The sequence below is a fragment of the Acomys minous genome (genome assembly GCF_964271855.1).
Source record: "Acomys minous genome assembly, chromosome: 14".
Classification (NCBI taxonomy): Eukaryota; Metazoa; Chordata; class Mammalia; order Rodentia; family Muridae; genus Acomys; species Acomys minous.
In genome coordinates, this window is record NC_140496.1 from 59,717,986 (window position 1) to 59,738,416 (window position 20,431).

General features: G+C 48.5%; 1 protein-coding gene across 3 annotated transcripts in view; it reads left to right on the plus strand.

Annotated features, from left to right (window-relative positions):
• Nucleotides 1-20,431, plus strand: part of NGF (nerve growth factor) — a 54,987-nt gene that overhangs the window by 317 nt on the left and 34,239 nt on the right. The window contains exon 1 of one of the 3 annotated variants that reach the window (XM_084755741.1): nt 109-195. The exons of the other annotated variants lie outside the window; for them this stretch is intronic. The gene's annotated coding sequence lies outside the window, so the exon portion shown is untranslated. Of the gene's footprint in view, nt 1-108; nt 196-20,431 lie in introns of those variants that run through there. 3 annotated transcript variants of the gene reach the window in all.

Sequence of the window (20,431 nt, forward strand, 5' to 3'; positions counted from 1 at the left end):
CCTGCAGAAGCTACATTGCCTTGCCTGAGCTCTCGGGCCAGAAGGGGACAGCGCTCTAGAGAGCCTGGAGTGAGGGATGCGCGCGCTGCAGGAGCGCTGGGGTGGCGGAGCAGTAGCCCGCGCGCTGGAGGGCGAATGCACAATCCCGCTGGCTGGGGAGTGTGCAGAGTCTCCACGGTGCCACGCTGCCCCTAGGTAAGAGGACCAGTCGCCCAAGACGCACTAGACTCGATACTTGTCGTAGGGCTCAGGATCTAAGATTGTGGGTGCTAGGGGTTGATTCAGGAAGCCTGGGCTCCAAGTGCCTAGGTCAGGGGCACCAGGGTTCGCGGTGCGGCCTGCTGGGCATCTCAAGGCATAACCCTGCTGCTTGGGTCACCCAGTACATTCTGCTGTCTGCTGCCAGGTGTGGCAGAGGCTGGCACCGGGAACTGGGAAGGGCAGCGGGCTCCCTTGGGTTCAGGCAGCTAGGCTGCAGGGGAGGGAGAGAGAGGACTGTGGGGTCAGGGTGTTGCAACTTGAAGCCAACGTAAACATCGGCTTGGTTAGCTCCGTTTGATTACAATGCTCTTGGTTTAAAAAAAAACAACAACAACAACTTTCTGAGATTCTTAAGGAAGGTGGTTTTTGGCTTGACCTTTCTCGGCAGGTTTACTTCAGAGATTCAAGAAGAGCCTGCTTGCTAGGCTGGTTTTTCCAAGTTGTTCCAGGCTGGAAGTTGTAGCAGTTTGCAGGATAATTTATGGGTGTTTCGTGCATTAAAGTGTATTACAGCAAAGTGTTTTGGGTGCTGTGGGTATTAAGGAAAACTCCGCGCACATTCCCAGCTGCAAACCAAAATATTGCTTTCCTGGGTGCCTTTGCCGTGTCTGTCACAGAAGTTCAGGTGAAGCCCTGCCTCCACCTTCTGCCATGCCAATGCACTCTCCCCACAGGCATGGCCAGCCGGAGTTTTCAAGCTCAGAACTAGCCATGGAGGGCCCACCAAGGACTTCATCTCAGGCTCTCCAATTCCTGATTCTGTCAGTTATACCCCATGAAAAAGGCTCCCCAGGGAGAACAGAGGGCAGTACAGTTGGCCCCTGCCACCTTTCTTGACCAGGCTTCCAGCTCCCTCCCAAGTGAAACTTTCCCTCTCTGCGGAGTCACAGGCCACATTCAGCCTGGAGAGTTTCATCTGCTGAGTAAGCCCTGTGTCAGTCAGCCTGGCCACCTGAATGCTAATTCATCACAGAGAGTATTCCCAGAGGTTGACAGGGGACAAACAGCTGGAGGAGAGCGTGGCCTGTGAGATGAGACTCTGCAGTGGTTCCTTGGGCTGGGTGCTTGAAGGAGGATGGCGTTAAAGGCACATTCTTCTGTACCTTCCCCCATCATTTCCCCAAGATTTTAGCCAAGTGAAGAAAGAGAGAAGGAGAAGGAGAGGAAGGGGAGAGAGAGAGAGACAGAGAGACAGAGACAGACAGACAGACAGACAGACACAGAGACAGAGAGAGGGAGGGAGAGAGAGAAAAGCCTCCAAGAGAAAATGTCTCTGGAGCAAGGGACATGGGACACCTGATTTGACAGAGCTATAGGAGTGGCTCGGGGTTTACAGGCAGCCAAAGTCACTGTCATTCCTGGATAGCCACCTGCAGCCCAGGACCATCAGAAAGTTTGGAGGAGGACGGTTTATTCAGGACAATCACCCCGATGCTGGTGACTCTCAATTCTGTACTTTTAACCTTTAGCAAGGAATGAGCTCTCGTTTTATTTTGTTTTGTTTTTCTCCCCTCACCACCTTACAACCCCCATGCCCCGAGGGCAGTGGGAGGATGGGCTGAGGCGCCAGCCACACTCTGTTCTCCTCCAGGGAGATCTCTGTGCCCGGACCAGAAAGGGGGCCCCAGCTGCCAACATCAGCACTCAGACAGGCAGGGCAGGGCAGGGCTGGAGCCCCAGGGAAGTTTCTCTTCCTTACTGAGCTTCAGCTGATGAGAAAATCACACACTTCTAAACGAGCGCTGAACATGACAGCTGCTCACTTGTGGAGCACAGGGCCTCAGAGCTGCAGCAAATGCAGCCACTGCTCTTCTTGGCTAGGCCTGCAACCAAGCTGTGCCTACACCCCACACAGCAGTAACAGACTGAGCCAGGCACCTGGCCGTTTGCCTTCTCCTAATAAGAGCTTCCAGGCACCTCAGTATCTGGAGCAGGCCTTCCATTGTCAGGAAGTGGAAGGCTTCCTGAGGGTGTGGACAAAGTCTCTGGTTGTCTGAGGAGCAAAGGATCTGTGTTGCCAAAAAGGTGTCTCTTCTCTCTTTGACTGGCGCTTCTGACCTTAAATACTACTGCTCTCAGGCTTAGCCAGTTCTAAGATTAACTCCTCCAAGGGGATTCAGGGATTCCTGTTGTGTCATTTGTGACGTCAGCCAGATAAACAAAGGGGAAAGGCCGACCCTTCCCAAGCCTTTCCTGGGATGTTTGCTTCTTGACAGTGGGGTTAGGATTCCTTATTCCAACTAGTGACACTGAGGTGACTCTGAGAACAATGTTCAGAATACAGGAACTGTGGCTTTGGGATCACTCCCTTTCCAACAGGGTGTGCATAGTGTGGAGGTATTCCTATTGGAGCTAAAGGGAATAGACCTTCAGTCACAAAGTTTACATAGGACTGGAAAAGAGAGAGCTCTCACCACTGAAGATAGCTGCTTGGGGGCGTCATGTTTTTCTTTGCTCTTCTGTGGATTACATAACATTTTGGGGGCAATTTCTGTAGACCCCCCCTTGGCCTCAGACACAGGGAGAATCAAATTGAAAAGTGGAGATTGCTTTCTCCTGTGTTGTGAGTGATCTTCCAGTGGTGGTTTCTCAGTCCTAAGAAAGGAAAGGCAGCGGCAGCCTGTGACTGCGAGCTAGTCACTGCCTTCACGGAATCTGAGTAGTGTAGTGCATGGGACCATTTGTCAATGGAGCCATTGACACATCAGGGCAATTCGTGGTTAAGTGTGGCCACTTTACTCACACAGGAAGCCCAGTGTCCCTGCGTTACCTACTAAATGCCAGAGGTCATGGTGGCCAATGGGCTTGACTCCATGTGTAACCGGCGCTTCCTGTTAAGAGTTCCCTTGGGAATGACTGATAAAGGTCATTCTTCCTTCTGTTGAGACATAGACCTGGGACGTTAGAAGCTCTGGCCTTTGTGCTTTGTGCTGTGTGTGTCAGCACATCAGACACTGTGCCTCCCTCCATCTGGAGGGACCTCGGGGCTGTGATCCTGCCAGGTGTCACCCTCTGTCTTCTGTGACTGGAATTTCACTGCAAAGGACTCACAGAAAAAGAAAAGAATGGGGGGAGGGGTGGAAAACAGGGGCTACCAAAACATGGCAACTTCCTCTTCATCCATAAGCTGTTGAAAGCACAGACAGACCGCCTGCTGGGGAGTCCCCAGCACCAGAAGAAAAACTCCTCCCTTTGTTGCTGATGGGATTACCCTTTGACAGCAGGAGGTGCCCTCCCTAAAGCAGGGAGCCTCATCCCATCACCCCTGGCACTGACAGCACTTAATACCGCATGAGCACATGTTGATATCAAATTAATACAACTAGCCAAGCTGTAAGGATAAGTGAGAACTGATAATTCATTTGAAAGAACGAGCTAGGGATGCTGTACGGAAAGGATGCTGCCTGCTGTGCACCGCGTGCCGGTCTCAAATCCAAAAGCTCACCTTATCCTCGCCTCCGCCCACAAGGTTTCACTATGGGACAAAAAACAGGCGGCAACAACAACAACAACAACAACAACAACAACAACAACAAACCTCTTGCTTACTTATAGTGCATAAAAAGAATGTCTCTGTAGGATGTACTGGAACACACATTTGCTACTTATCCCAAAGCTGGTAGAAATAGAAGAGAAAATTAACGTAAGGGTCGCCTAGATTTCAGAGTCCACTCTTAGTGAGATCAAAGGACAGAAGACAAAGGAGAAGAACCAGGAGGACGGGTGGTTCGGCTGATCAGGTGTTGGTTTCCGCAAGCATGAGAACTCAAGTTCAAATCTCCACCTCCAATCTAAAAAGCCAGGTTTGGTGACAAGAGCCTCCAATTCTCGCACCAGGGAGGCAGAAACGAGAGCATCCTTGGATCCTTGTTAGCCTAGCCCAATAGGTGGCCTCCAGGTTCAGTGAGACACCCTGTTTAAAAAATAAAATAAGGTAAAGACGCAAGAGGAAAACACCTGACATTACACAAGCACATGCATATGTGTGTGTGCTCACACACTTGCAGCACATGCACACTACACACACACACACACACACACACACACACACACACACACACACACGGGGTGGGTGGGGGAGATTTGAAGGGATTACAAATAAGGCTGATCTGGTGACAAAATCTGTCAGGTAGGGCTAGCCACAATGCTTTCCGAATTGCCCAAGAGGTTGGCAAACCTTTTGCACGTGCAGCAAGTCTTTTTATTGGTAGGGGTGTGAGTCAGCATCAGATACTCAGGGCTTCTGTGAAAACTCATCAGTAGTCTAGCAGCTTGAGAGGCTCTGGCACGGCCTGGGTGGCTCTTGCAGGTGCAGTCCCGACGAGTGGCTGACTCTGGCTCTGCAGTTGCCTGGAATGCGCAGCCCAAGTTTGGCACAGAAACTATCCCATGCTGCGCAGTTACAACCCACTGATACTGGAATAGTTTCCAAGTAACCACAAGCTATTTGCTCTCTTGGAGGATATCATAGGAACACATACTCGCCGTTCACCCCTAAGTCAATGAGGTGGGAGAGAACGTTAGTGCACGGCCGCGGGCGACTTTTCCTGTTTCCTTTGGCTGTTCCTTCAGTAGTGAGGGTTGGCTTCTCTCCATGCTGTCCCCAAGGAAGCCCAGGGGAAGCAGTCCCTCCTGGTGGAGGCCAGAATGCAGCCACTGCCCACCTTAGAGAAGGGGGAAGTGTGATATCGGTCCTGAGGTTTTGCAGGCAGCTCTGCGGTTTACAACCATCGTTACTCATGAGGTGATGTGCAACTCTTCCCTGCTCAGTCTGGTGAGATGATATCCCATTTTTTGGATCTGAGTCGACCCAGCCTGGAGGTCAGCAGACAGAGGTACTGCCTCACCGTTGTGAATCACCATGTGTTAACTTCTCTGTGGCAAGTGGGAGATGCCAAGAACGACAGCTTCCTTCTGCCTTCTGATCATGAGTCCAACCCCCCAAAATTTAACTCACTCTCTCTCTCTCTCTCTCTCTCTCTCTCTCTCTCTCTCTCTCTATATATATATATATATATATATATATATTTGTATATATTTAAATATATACATACATATATACACATATGTGTATATATGTATATATTTAAATATATACATACATATATACACATATGTGTATATATGTATATATATGTATGTATGTATTTAATTATATATGTGCACCCACTTAAAGAAGAGAGAAGTCATACTAGCTTCTTATTGCCTAAAAGATGCTCAGCTAATTAATCAGGGAAGAAGGAGGCGCTCAATGGAGTGCAGAGACTCAAAGGCCCAATTTCCTCCCCTGCGCACAAAGTCCACGTCATCGCTATGGTCTGGCTGCTGCACCCTGACAAGTTAGTGTGGCTGGAACACCAAAGAACCCAGCACAAGATAGGTGTGAAACGCCAAACATAGGCATGAAGCCAATAGGGGCTTCCTTCCCTAAAGCCCTTTCTCCATGTGGGGGGTGAAGAGAGTCTGAGCTCTGGGGAGACTGACCTCCCTTTGGGTGCCTTCATTTTTAGTAGAACAGCCTTGCTTTTGCACTTCTGCTATGCTGAGGGCAAGAACTCTTTTGATGGAATTTACACATCTGTCTTCCTCATCACATCCAGGCAAAAAGAGGCTGACGGGTATTTGTCTGGAGTTTTCTTTTCAGGCCAAAATTCTCCTCAGACTTTGCTGACAGAAAACGTTAGACAGTTCTCTTGAAATCAGGCCTTCCTTGATGATCACCATGTCTTCTGGCAGTTTTAGGAGTATCTTGGTTCCCTTCACTGCATGTTTAAGAGAGTAAATATCTTGTCGCATTTGCAAGAGGAAGAGGAGTGTGGCAGCTGGGCATGTGCTCCCGATGTAGGCCAGGGTACACAGCTGCCACCTCCACAGTTACTATTTGATGTCATTCTCTCACCTGGCCTCTTTGCTAACGTGTTCCTGGCAGCAGAGTGCTGTGGGGGACGCATGACAAATACAATCTTAATTCTGTAACAAGGAGCTTGCTGGCCAATCAAAAGAAAACTTGTTCCTGAAGCTCACAAGGTCATACATAGGAGTCAGGCCACAAAGAACTAGGAATGTGAAAAGTTAAAAGAAAAATTCCCCACTGTCAAGAGTCAGGCCACCTACTATTTTGCAGGACTGTAGGTCCAATGAAGCCAAAATTCGCAAGTGTTCAAGAGTAACCAAAACTTTGAGTTTGAGGGCATTATTTCCTCTTTGTCAAAATGCTTCCCCCTGAAGCCTGCTGTAGTTGGTACCTTCCTGTTGCTGTGATAAAACACCATGGTCAAGGTAACTTGTAGAAGGAAGAGTTTATTTGACTTATGGTTCCAGAGGGTTAAGAGTCCATCACAATAGGGAATTGTGGCAGCAAGCAGCAGGCCACTGAGAGCAGCTGAGAGGTCCATCCCAAGAGCAAGCAGGAAGTCATAAGCGTGACTGGGATTATCACGTGGCTCTTAGCCCCTCAACACCCATCCATAGTGACATATTTCTTCAAGCAGGCCGTGCTTCCTAAACTGAGCCAAAGAGCGCCACCAACTGGGGACCAAGTAAACAAATACTGAGCCTGTGGGGGACTTTCTCATTCAACCCACCGTACTGGGCCTGGTGACACAAGCCTGTCATTTCACCAATTTGGAGGCTGAAACACTAAGACCAAAGATTCAAGGCCAGCCTGGGCTACAGAGTGAATTCAAGGCCAGCCTGGGCAACTTAGTGAAAACTTGCCTCAAAATGAAGTCAAGAGGGAGGATTAGAGGTTAGAGACAGGCTGTTATAAGGCCCTAGGTTCAGTCTTAGGTAGGGTTTTATTGCTGTGAAGGCACACCATGACCTTGTCAATTCATATAAAGGAAAGCATTTAACTAGGGTTGACTCACAGTTCAGAGGTTTAGCCCAGTATCATCATGGTGGGAAGCATGACAGTGTGCAGGCAGATATGGCGCTGGAGAAGGAGCTGAGGGGTCTACATCTTGATCTGCAGGCAGCAGAAGGACACTGTGATCCACACTGGGTGGAGCTTGAGCATAGGAGACCTCCAAGCCTGCCCCCACAGTGACACACTTCCTTCAACAAGGCCACACCTCCTAACAGTACCATTTCCCTCTGGGCTAAGTAGTCAAACGCACCAGTCTGAGGAGGCCATTCCTATTCAAGCCACCATATTCCGCTCCCTGGCCCCCATGGGCTTGCAGCCATAACAGTGCAGAAAAGCATTCAGTCCATTTCAAAAGTCCCCATAGTCTATAACAGTTTCATCAAGTCTCAAACTTAAATGCATAAAAGACCAAGCATTCTAATGCATGAATCTAGGGGTGAGACTTTACTGTTCAAAACACAAGTCTTTGGGGGGAGGGATAAAATAAATCCCAGTGGCTCAAGCAAAATCCATGAGAAGGCTCTTTTATCTTTTAATCTAAACTCTCATCTTTGGTGTAGTAACAATTACCTGAAGAATTAAATTTAAATTATGTGGTCATAAGCTCCAAAAGGAAGAAAAGTGAAGGGCCAGGAGATGCCAGGAAGCCTGGATGGGGGTGGGGGTGGGGAATGGGGAGTGAGGGGTTTTATGGGAGTCCAGGCATAAAATCCACCAAAATGGGTTTTTTATTGTTCCCACTTCCATGAGTTCTATGACCATGTTACTTAACCCCAGGCCCCTCGTCTGTGCAAAGGGATCAGAGCACTAGCCATAGCGGACAGGCAGGACAGTAAGAGAAACTTCTGAGAAACACTTTCTTACAAAGCCTGGGGAGCTTTGCTGCTGGTGTTGGGGGGTGGGGGGCAGCTGTTAGAAGCTGAGGGTGTCTCTAAGAAGAGGCTGGCTTGGCTCCTCAGGGCCCCTTGCAGAATCCAGCATACAGCCGGCTACTTTTTGGGGACCCAGACTGCCCTGTCTTGTCTGCCCCTAAAAGCACAAGAGGTATAGGCTCTCTTGCCCCTTCCTGTTTCCCTCCAGGGCCTGTGGCTGCTTGCCCAATGCCCACCATTAGAATCCTACCCTTTAAAAGCCAGACCACCACAGGGGAAAAAAATATATATATAGTGTACTAAGTTAGAAGTTGTGCTTGGGAGTCTGTACGGACATGCACAGCAAATATTCAAGGAATTCTTAGGAATAAAAAAAAATCGCAAATCTGGATTTTTGTGTGAGGACATCACAGGAACATGTTTTCTCAATTACTGAGCACATTTCTTAAGTGAAGTCACCAGTCCCCAGCTCATCAGGATTGACTCTCGCTCAGCCACACCTGACCTGGACTTCACTTTCCATTACCTAATCTGATCCAGCCAACTCAGCCACTGCCCCTCACTATCAGGCAGAATCATCTCCAAATCCAAAGCCAGGATGGGAGGCACCCCCCCCCCCATAACAGCACAGTTCCAGATCCTAAGAATTGAGACAACCGTAGTCTTGCTGCCAGAGTGCCACAAGCCCTGCCATTCTCTTGTCCCTAGAGCTTATTGGTAGATGGTGACCACACGTGGCCTGATGAGCAGACGAGTTCTTTAGTTTCTGAAAGCAGAGGAAATAGTCTCTTTTGCAGAAAAGCATGCACCAACTGCCTAAAATATCACCCACTGGAGCCTGCGATCAGCAGTTGTGTCCCCTGGATGGTTTCCTGGGCTGACTCTTTTCCAAGCAGTGGCTCTTTGTCAGATAGTTCTAATTTCTGAGATATTTTATTAATGATGTCCCCTAGGCAGAGGGATGCTCAGAGAACACAATTAGCAGTGTGCCTCAGTGCGAGGCATGGCCCACACCCTCCCAGAACAGCAGAAGGCCGAGAGACAGTTCAGATCACCTGCGTGGAGGAGGAGGAACGTCTTTCAAAATATAGAGTGAGACCTGTTAGCAGTCTAGGAGATAAATTGAATACTACCATTCTCATTCATGTGAAGGGAAGGGAAGGACATAAGAGGAAGGCAGGGAGGGAGAGATAGATTTGGGTAAAAGATTTAAAGACCAATACACATTGGAAGTAGCAATGAAGTCTTGTTTTCCACTGCCTGCTCCTATCCACGTGGAAGTGTTCAGATTGGCTAATAATGGAAAATATTTTCTATTTAAACTATGAGTGTTATTTTTTCTTTAAAAAAAAAAAAGGAAAAATCTTTGAAAGCTACTGGTATAGAAGACCGAGTGTTAAAGTGCCACAGAAAAGGGTGGAGGTCTAAAACCAGACAGCTCCGGGGTTCAGTCTGAACTCTGCGATTTCTCACTGTATGGTCTTGGGTAAGCTTGGTCCTCTGGGTGCTGGTGTCATCTATAAGGTGGACTAATTGCCCCATCACAGAGATGCTGCAAAGATGAGGTGACAAAAGTCAGTGCCGTCCCCTTGACGAGCCGGGGCTTCTGTAGCTCAGCACCCAGCTTCTCTTTCCCATTCCCCTCCCCCCTTGCCTCCTCCTCATCCCTTCATCCATCTCCTCCCCGCCACGCCTTCTTCTATTTTTTTCTTTGCCTTTTGCCTTCTGAGGACTCATCTTCATCAACGCGGTGGTGAGGATTTTATCTCCCATGTTTGCACGTTTTCTTGGCCAACCTAGCGATCATATGGTCTTTGGCTTCACTTCCTCCCCCTCTGCCCCGTTTCACATGCGCAGAGCCATCTTCCTTGGACTCTGTTCCCTAAATGTGAACATGACAGTGATCGTGCAAGAGACAAAAGGCATCTGTCTCTGTCACTGGCAATGGTGTGGCCTTTCCCAGTCCTGTCACTAGGATAAATGCATTGGTCCTGGTATGGGTACAGTGACTTTGGATCATCTGTCGCCTTTCTCTCTTTCTCTCTCAAATATTTGTATTTAACATATAAAAATATATTTAATATATACAAAATATATATTTAAATTACACACACACATATATATACATATATATGTATACACACACACACACACACACACCTGAAACACCATTGCAATGTTGATAGTTTGGTAGTTGTCAAATTTCTAAAGAATTTCCTGTCCAGAGCAGAGAGCTGAAGATTTTTCTCTTGACCCACTTGGAGGGTTTAAGTTTTCTCTCCCAGTAGGAGCAGCTGGAAGGGCAGTGTGGACACGGGAGGTGGCACCTTCAGGTAAGACTAACGCCAACCTCGCCCTCAGCCAGACCAGCAGTTGGCCCTTGACCTTGACTACTCAGGTTCCCAGTGGAAGGCACAGGAGAGAGTGACCCCCACTGTGACAGGGACTCTTGAGCCAAGAAGGTGACTGTCCTAATTTCCTTGAGAGCCTGGCAGATGTGGCCCTGGGGGCAGATCAGTGCTGACAGACTGCCGGGAACTCTGTGTGTGTAGAATCCTTGCTCCCCTTCTTCAGCTCCGGCTCCTAGCTCCCCTGGGGCTCATTCCAGCTCTGCTAGTAAAATGCCCTTCCTGTAGGCACTGTTTTCACCACGAATACTCAGAGAGGATTATTTGTGACGTCTCCTCAAAGGTTGAATTCCTGCCCAGACCAGACACTGACTCCTTCCACGCTGTTTGAGGTTGCAGAAAGATGAGGCAGCGGGAGGAAGGAAATGGAGCTGGTGCTAGGAGCGAGTCTCCTTTCTTTCAGAGCACCCCTCTTCTCACCACTCACACCCGTCCCCACAAAACTAATGGCACGAGTTGGGACACATTTCAAGTGATACTCATAACAGAAGAGAGACACTTGTCCCGTCAGACCCAGAGGCACCCTCAGCAGGTGGACAGTCCTGAGCCAAGCACCTGGGAGCTGGAGTGGAGGGGACCCCCCCCCCCCCCGCCAAAAAAAGGGCTGGTAGAGATGAGTTTGTTCCTTGCTGCTGCACCTGGACTTTAGGAAAAGCGAACGCTGGCTGACTTTTTCTGTGCCCGCAAGGAGCCTGGGGGAGTGTAGTTCTGCCTTTTCTAAACCTTGCAATGACAAATGGAATCTCTTGTCCCAGAAGGGACAAGCCACTGAGAGTGAAACAAATTACCTTTCTTTTTGATCGGTATTCAAGGGTGTTGCTTCTGAGCCATGCACAGAAAGGGTGCAAATGCTTGGCAATGCTTTCTGTTCTCCCCTTTGAAGAATTCAGAAGCCGAAGCCCCAACTCTGGATTTCATGCCCATGGGTCAGCATCCCCAGATCTTGGAAACAAACAAACAAAAAAATATGTTAGGGCTAGGTTATTTTTTAAAGTGTCCTTGATTTCTAAAACACAAAACAAAAAAAAAGCAAGATGTATAAGTAAACATGGAGCCTATAAAGCAGCAAATATGTCTCAAAAAAGTTCTTTATACAGTATCTCTACTAAAGAGAAGAAAGTAATTTTAAATCACCGTAGTGGACAGAATGCTTACTTTCTCGTCATTTTTATTCTGTTGATGATTTTCTATTGTAGAATTACATGTGCTGGTAGAGTTTTCAGCAGCAATATTGATGATGGAGAAAATCCAGAAAACCTACCTGTGAGTTGGGAAAGAAAAACCCAGCTATAAATCTGAGTTTAGTGACAATTTAAGAGATGGGAGACTATCACGTATTCAGAAAAACCTTGTATCCTTATCACATACCATTTAAGTTGGGCAAATAAATCACAGAACACCTCTAAGCCTGTTTCCTAATCCGTGAAATGAAGATAATAATATTTTTCAACAGCCCCAGGGCCTCACACTTACTGTGGATGTACAACACAGCCGAGCTGTAGACACAGAGGCCAGAAGTGAAGGCCTGCGTGGAGAGAATGGGACTCCAGGATAGGCTAATGCTGCTCATGGTTGCCTGAGAGGCCTTGGCAGTCCCTGGTCCCACATGGTCCATCTCAAGAGCAAGAGCAGGTATGGAAATATCCTCAGAGGCCTGGGATGTAGTGAGTGTTCTGACAGTGTTTGATTAGAGCTACGTGTTAAGCAGACCCCCTGGGAGGGGCTCAAGACGCCCATGATGGACATACATTGCTGTAGCTGCCTGCTTGTCAGTGTCCCCGCATATAAATGAGACTGCTAGCACACGCTTCTTCACATAAGGACTAAGAGAGGCAACTGTCAGTCGTCTGCTGGTCTGCAGCATGGGTACTGTGCGTTACAGTGGTGTGACATAAATGCACAACAAAGATGAGTGATTCCTGAGTACCTGGTAGCCTGGCTGAGAACATCTCAAGGCAGATGTGACCATGGTATCAGGATCACCTGAGGACAGGAAACGCTCCTATTGTCCCTTGTCCTTTATGATTACTTCCTGTGTGCCCTTTTCTGCCTTCTCTGTCTCCTCCTGACCTCTAAATGAGAGTCCCTGGAGTGTGGCTCAGGATTCTTGTTAATTTTCCAGATCATTCTCTTCCGGGCTGATGTCATCCTGCCCATCATGAACAGGACTAAGGTTCCTGGATGTCTGTTCTGTTCTGTACCTCTCCCCTGGGCTTTACTGTTCTACAAGCAGGATCACATGGTTAGCTAAAGGACATCTCAAATTTAGATTTTTGGCCCTCCCAAGCCACTCTCCTGCTCTTATTTTATTCCCACAGAATAATCTAGAAATTGTCCTTGAATTCTACTTTCCCTCTTGCTATTTTTTTAATTTTTTTAAAGATTTATTTATTTATTTATTTATTTATTTATTTATTTATTACGTACACAGTGCCCTGCCTGCATGTACATCTGCAGGCCAGAAGAGGGCATCAGATCACATTATAGATGGTTGTGAGCCACCATGTGATTGCTGGGAATTGAACTCATGATCTCTGGAAGAGCAGTCAGTGCTCTTAACCGCTGAGCCATCTCTCCAGCCACTCCCACCCCAACCCTGTGCTATTTCTATCCAAATAGAAGTCTTGCTGGCATTGCCTTCATAGTCTAGCCGTCTCTTGCCACCGCTGCTGCCAATTTAGTCTGAGCCACCATTGCTGCTCATCCCTGGTAGCCCCCCAACCCTGTTGCTCTTGTTCCCCTGGATACAGCATTTTAACCCTGAAGTAGCCAACACATCCCCTTGCAGGTGGAAATCAGGTGGTGGCTTTTCTCAGCCTCCAATCACTTTCCATGTACTTAGAATAAGATCCACATTGTTGGTGCAAACCTGTCATCCCCAAACTTGGAAGATGGAGGCAAGAAGGTCAGGTGTTCAAGGTCATATTTGGTTATATAGTTTGCAGCCACTTGGGACTGCATGACCTTGTCTCAAAGCCATGTCTTCACCGTGACCATGTTGCAGGGCTCCTTCACTAGAGCTCATTTTCCTCCCCTGGGGACATTTGATAATGCTTGGAAACAGTCTGGGATAACTACTGGCATCTGGCAGGTAGAGACCAGAGATGCTGCTGAGCAGCCCACAGTACCGGTGCACAGGACATTCCCCCCAAATAAAGAAGGGTGTGGCTCCAAATGCCAGTAATGCTGATGGGGAGGAATGGTGCCTTAAAAGAGCCAGACTGACTGGCCCCAGTGCCTTTTGTCACCTTTGGCCTTACCTGCCACACCACAATCACAGTGACTGTGCTGTGACTTAACACATGGTGTCCAGCCATCTCAGGATCTTGGCAGGTGCTGTTTCTGCCAACGGACTCACTACCCACTCATCTGTACATGGCTAGCTGTCATCACTTATGTCTGCCTAGTTGTCACCCACTAACCACTCTCATGAGGAGTCTGTCTCCACTTCTACCAAGTCTGGACACCCCCTTCTGCCACCTGCTTTGTTAGTTTCATGGTATTGTTTGAATGTGTTTTCTTCTTTTCCTGCCTCTTCCAAGAGAATACAGAATGGGGACATGACATTTGTTGTGTCCATCAAGGAGTTCACCCCATAGTAGGTCCTCAAGAATCTATTGCCAGATGAGTAATTTAACAAATAAGCCACAACCATGTCACACTTATCAGTTATTTGTTAGTGGTCTTCATCAGTTTGATGAGGAGGCCATGGGCTGCAGTGAGAGTCTTTGGGTCACCACATTCCCCTCTACCTGTGATTCTCTAAAATGGAACAGGACTTGACAGCCATCTCCCCTCAGATGCTTATGTGCCTGTGGGTAGCTCTCTTATAAGTTAGAGAGAGCTGTGGACTTGAATCTTTAAAAGGATGGAGAGCTAAACTGGAGGTTGAGGGTTCAAGACTCCATTGGAGAGAAGACTCTGGAAAGAATGGGTGGGGGCAAGTCCGAGCCAACAGGGACAATCTGGGTGGGTAAGGTAGAGGGAAAGGAGGGCCCAGCGAATTGCGTGTGTCTTAAGGAAAGAGTCCGTTGTTGCAGGAGTGTGGTAGGGATGGAGGTGCTTCTGGTACCTGTCTTCAAGCGGTCAAACGGAGGGGATGGGAGCTGATGCTGAGACAGATGAGGAGGAGGCTCCAGGCAGAGAGCTGCCCTGTGCAGTCACACTGGCCTCCTCCTGGGTTAGTAGCACCAGGTATAATTACATGAAAAAAATTGCAAATGCTTGGACCCACTGTCCAGCACTTGAGCCTCAGGCAACTGTCCTTAACAGTGACAATAACACCATGTTGGGGGAGGGGCAGGGCAGGGCAGGAGCAGGTGGCCCTTACCAATGACAGGTCAGAAGCCTCCCCCGACACCCAGGTCAGCTCCTTGCACTCTCACACAGTGATAACACTTGAGGAAAGGGAAGTTGTAAAGGACTAGATCAAGCTCACATATCCAAGGCCCCAAATTCTAGAGAATACAGATCCTGGGATCGACAGATATACCAACCATCCACAAAGCGTACCCAGGAAACCGTGTGGTCAGGGTCTGTGCTTGCAGGGCCACCTCAGGACATGTACCCATGACTGGCTCATTTTCCTGCCTGGATGCTTCTGTGGCGATGACTGTATGGAATTAGCTGGCCAACACCTTGTTTTATTGGTCTGTTAATGTAGATTTAAAGTAACACACCTCAGCTGGAGACGGCTTACTCCAACCTACCCAAAATAGTATTATGAAAATTTACAAGGTCCAAAGGGTGATATAATGGCGATGAAATTCAGATGTGTTGGAAGACTCATGTCTAATTTAGTCCTGACTCAGTCCATAGAAATATGGATTTTTCCCCGCAGACATGGTCTCATAGTTGCCTGGGTACTGGGTGCCTTGCTGGGGCAATGAGGCTGTCTGTCCCCCAGGCTCAGAAGCCCCACCCTCACCACTGATCCCTGCCTTCTCCTTTATAAGAACCCACCTGCCAGCTTGTTCTTCTGGTTTGATGTTCTCAAACGTCTCCATCAATGGCAACCTCTGAGCCCCCACTCATGCTAAGAACTAATGTGGCTGTTAAAGGCTCAGAGCTAAACCTACTCCAGGGGCAAATGCTGTGAGCTGCCATCGCACTCTCACCATTAGAAAAGGGCACAAGCCACTCACTGACAGGGCAGCCAGCAGGCCGGTAGTAATCTCTCTCTCTCTCCTCTCTTTTTTTTTTCTTTTCCTGCGCAACATTAAATGAATTATATAAACTCCTTGAATCTCATTTCCTGAGCCATGGAAGTGGATTAATCACATTGCTTTCCTTATAAAATGAATAAGGGGGAGAGGTCATATAACACTCGGCCTGGTACCTGGCTCACAAAAGCTGTTCAATGAAGGCTGCCATCCTCAATTACATTCATAAAATCTTGGAAAGTGAAATGCAGATGTCAGTCAGCAGCTCCTGGAAATACTTTAGAGCCGGAAGTATTCTTTAGGTTAAAAAAAAATGAATGGGGCGGGAAGAATCCCCAAACAAGGATTGTAGAAGGTTGGCATCCGTGTTGCGAAACGTGACTTGATGTTTCTTAGTGGGGTAAGCCTCGGCTACACCGTCTGTAAGATGGGGATCATGATACCATGTTGACAACAATGCTTATGAAACAATTAACACAGCACACCAGTCTCAACAAACAGCTTCTCTGCTGCTTGCTCTTGCTGTTGTTATTACACTCAGGCCCTCAGCCATCTCTTTGCCCAGATCCAGCATGTAGATACATTAGCATCCGGCCTGTAGATAGGGACTATACAGCCCCTACATTAGCATTCGGCATGTGGATAGAGATTACACTAAGGCCCTCTACCTTTACAGGGCAGTTTTTAAAAAAGATATATTATTTATTTTTGTTCTGTATGAGTGCCATATCTGCATGTACACCTGCAGGCCAGAAGAGGGCGCCAGATCCCATTACAGATGGTTGTGAGCCACCATGTGGTTGCTGGGAATTGAACTCAGGACCTCTGGAAGAGCAGGTGGCGCTCTTAACCACTGAGCCATCTCTCCAGCCCTTACAGGGCATTTTTTTAGCCACCAAAATCCTCAGGGAGTTCTAGGGACCACTTGCCTCCAGGTGGCTTGGTCACATGCAGCACGATGCCGTGCACTGCCGTCCGTCCTCTTCCCTTCCTTCCAGGGCTTGCAGTTGATTTCCTAGTCCTCATTCGTCATCCCTCCGTGGGCACAAAAGCATGGGTGCCGCGCCCTCTGAAGGAAGTGTAGTTCACCAACCAACGCAGGGTGTGGAGCCAGGCTCTATTTCTTGCCGCTGGCCCTGCCAGGGAGTGCTGGGCCAGGCCAGAGAAGGACTTCTGGTCACCTCCTTTCCTTAGACACAGAAATAAGTCAGGGATTCTTATTTGGGATGAAGACTACCAAAATGTAAATGTAAGGGCATTTTCACCTGTGTTCCTGAGCTAATATTAAAAGGGATGAACTTTTTGGTCCTACCAAAATTGGTAATTATAAGTGATTTCTACTGTAGGAGAATTGCCTGTCTTCACCCCAGTCATTTCCCCCAGGAACCGCTGTGTCCTTACTGTGTGCACACAGGGTTCTGGGCTTTAAACATTAGAAGGACATTTAAGACTCGCACCTGCCTACGAAGGGCTAAAGGGTTTGCAATATGACTGGCACTTATTATTTTAACTTTAATTCCAATGAAGGTGTTATCCTTTGAGGGAGAGAATCGCCGAGACAAACCTAGTACCACAGGCCTGGCCGTGGGGGGGTGGGGGGGGGGCGGGGGGAAGCACCTTATTAGCAGTCTCCTGTCCCAGTCATATGCTTCCTGGACTGTCTGTCTGTCTGTCTCTCATCTGTCTCTCGTGAAGAATTGCAATACTTTCAACTCAGAAGTCAATGAAATTGTAGTGTTGAGTCAGGAGAAACTGGCAGGTCTTTTTGTAGAGAATAAGCAGGGGGAAAATAGTGTCACTGGCCAGCTGGCTGAACGTTCTTTTGCTCTGGCCATAAAGGAATCATGGCTACTGACTAAGACACTCTTTCAGGGCTGCTGTCTGGCAACTTTGTTTTCCTTCTTCCCTCCCCCCTCCTTCCCCCCCCCCCCCCCCCCCCCCCCGTAACTGGCAACAACTGTGCGCAGGCAGAAGCTATAGGTGGCGCCCCCTTGTGTTGCAGTTCCCATACAGCCTGGGGTAGCGGGAAGCAGCCAGTGTTGAAACACTAAGCCCTGGGTCTCAAATTCTTGGCTTTGAAGACTGGACAGCTCCTTCAGGAAGCTGCTTGCTCGACTTCCACAACTCTGCTGTGGCTGAGACTCTTTGGGATGCCTACCTCCACCAGGACTGCCTTGGAAAACTGCTGGGGCCACTTAGGATGTGAGTCTACATAGGAATCAGGATGCCTGGCAGGTCACTGGAAAGTCAGACACCAGGGTGCTCACCATAATGCCTGGGAGTGAGGATGCTTGAAAGCTGGTGCCGCCATCAAGCGGTAGTCCACCTTACTGCTTTGACTGTGTGGCCTGTACCAGTGGCCGCCACTCTGTTACCATGGCTACCCTCTATGCTGTCCCTGCTGCTTCCGGCTTCCAACTCAACACCTGCTCCGAAAGTAGACACGAGAAGACACTTGAGAGGAGCCCGGTCATGCCTAATGCTGCCGTACCACAAACAGCTTTGAAGAATGTCCCAACCAACTAATTCACTGAGTAATCCTGAAAAGCCTACTAATATAAACTAAGCCATGAATGTTTGAGCCCATAATAGCCTTTTACTGGACCAATCCTAGCATTGCTCTTTAGCACCCTCATAACAGTCTCTGCTAGGCAACGAGAGGATGTTCTCTCTCCTTTGGCCAGGGTAGAAATAGTTATAGAGATATCTAAAGTGAAGGCTTGCCATAGCAAAAGGTCTGATACCAAGTGTGCAAACAGCCCTAGCCAGGCGGCTTCCCCAGCAAGAGCCTATGTGATCAGCCTATCTGTGCAAAGTTGTTTGAAGATGACTGTGGAGTGTTCTTGATTGCCCGTGCTGGGACAGGGTAGCTCAGTTGACAGCCTGATAGTCCTTTTGCAGCCAAGGGCAGCAAGAGCAAGTCCGGTGGCTACTAATAAGGATCAAATTGTCCCATCCTGAGAATCTCTGCTTATGTACAGGAAAGAACTGCTCACAGGAAAGGAGTGCTCACAGCAGGAGCCTGTCATCAGCACGCATAGCAGTATTAACAGTGTTCAACACCTGCCCGGTGCCCTAGAGCGAGGCAGGCACTCCTTATCTGTCTCAAAGGGGGAAAAAAGCCAAAGCTAGCGGGAACATGCTTTGCCTAAAGCCCATGTGCGTGGCAGAGCCTGGCTACATCTTAGCATTTTTCTTCCCTTTGTTCTTTCACCAACTACTTTGTGTTGAGAGCTCAGCTGGGCACCGGTGATATCGGAGAACAAACTCCCGTAGTTCCTGACCTTCTGATGGGGCTTGCAGCCTAGTCTAGAAGGCAGTCCCTGATCACCAATACCACAAAGCAAGCAGACGCCTCCGATTTCCTGAAAGAAGGCATGATTCGTCTAAGATCTGAAAGGTAGGCAGAAGGAGGCAGAAGATGGCTGCTCCAAGGCTGAAGGGAAATCCTCTTTCCTCACCCAGGAAAACATTTTTCTTGGGGAATGCTGCTGAGAATTCATAGAGCCTCACACCTGCCCTGCCACAGACCTCTCTACCATCTCCAGGCTTTGCGAGGTCACATGGTAACTTGAAACTGGCCAAGGTAGATGTACGTACACCACAGAAATCTGCAGATGTCGCCAATTAGGCTCCTCCTCCGAGTTTGGAAAGGTGCTTGACCAGTACTCCATACGCACCACCTGCTTCTTGGCTGTAGGGAGCACAAACGCTGTCCTTCAAACCAAGGGCCTGATCCCGGTTTTGCTGAAACCAAGGGCTTGTTCTAGTCAACAAGTGCCTTTAGCCTTGGGCTGTTTATTTCAGCTGCTGGGCCATCTGGCATCTCCAAGATCCAGGACATCCTAACAAGTTAGGACCAAGCTGCTAAGAAAGGGCCTGTTCTTGTGGTCTTCCGTCACCCCCTCGCCATCTAATGATATTTATCAACCACCCACGCCTGCCCAGCACTGTGTGGGACACTTAGCCAGGCAGATCTCGAGTCAGGCTGTGACCCCTGAGGAATTCGGGCCTGGCTGAGGCTGCGAGGCTGACATTGTTCTTTTTTAATATAACACGGGCAACTGAGGCCCAAGGGTCAGGACTGGGAGGCCCCAGCTAAGGACACAGGATGGGAGATGGCACAGCTGCTGTTTGCCACTTTGTTTCTCGGCACTGTAGTCGTGGGTGAGTGGGTTGCTACAGGTTAGAGCACATATGGTACTCCTGTTCTCAGTCAACAGAGTCTACCACCTGTGTACACCCATTTACCATCATTGTTCCTGAAAGAATAAAAAAAAAAGGAATGCTGAGTTCTTAATGAAGAACTGTCACAAAGCAAGGATGGGCAGCCTCTCCTGAGGTACAAGTTTTGCATTGGCAGTTTATTTCAAGGGGATATGGTACCTATGTTTCGTGTGTGCGCTCCTATGTGTACAAGTATGCATGCATGCATGTGTACACACATGTACACATGTTAGTAGCATGTTGTTTTCCCTGTGCATCTCCAGTAGGTCTTCCAAACAATCAGAATAAGACATTGTCAGGCGGTACTCTCAACTGCTAACACCTGATCTTGCAGGTCATCTCTTTAGGTCATAATACTTGAGGCTGCATGCTTCAGGGTGGACAGGGAGGAAAGTCTCTCCAACATAGGAACTGTTGGGTGAGTAGGGACCAGCAGGTCATCTGCTAGGGTGGCTTGGGGATTAGATGGTTCTTGAAGGAGACCAGGATGAGAGAGTAGCTAAAGAGCCTAGAGTCTACGGGAAAAGAGATTGCATAGGGTAGGCAGCAAGGCAGCCAGACCAATGGAACAGAAGACCACCCTAGCTGACCCAGGCCCCCTCCCTGCTCTGCTGTGCTGGGGGTCTCCCTGAA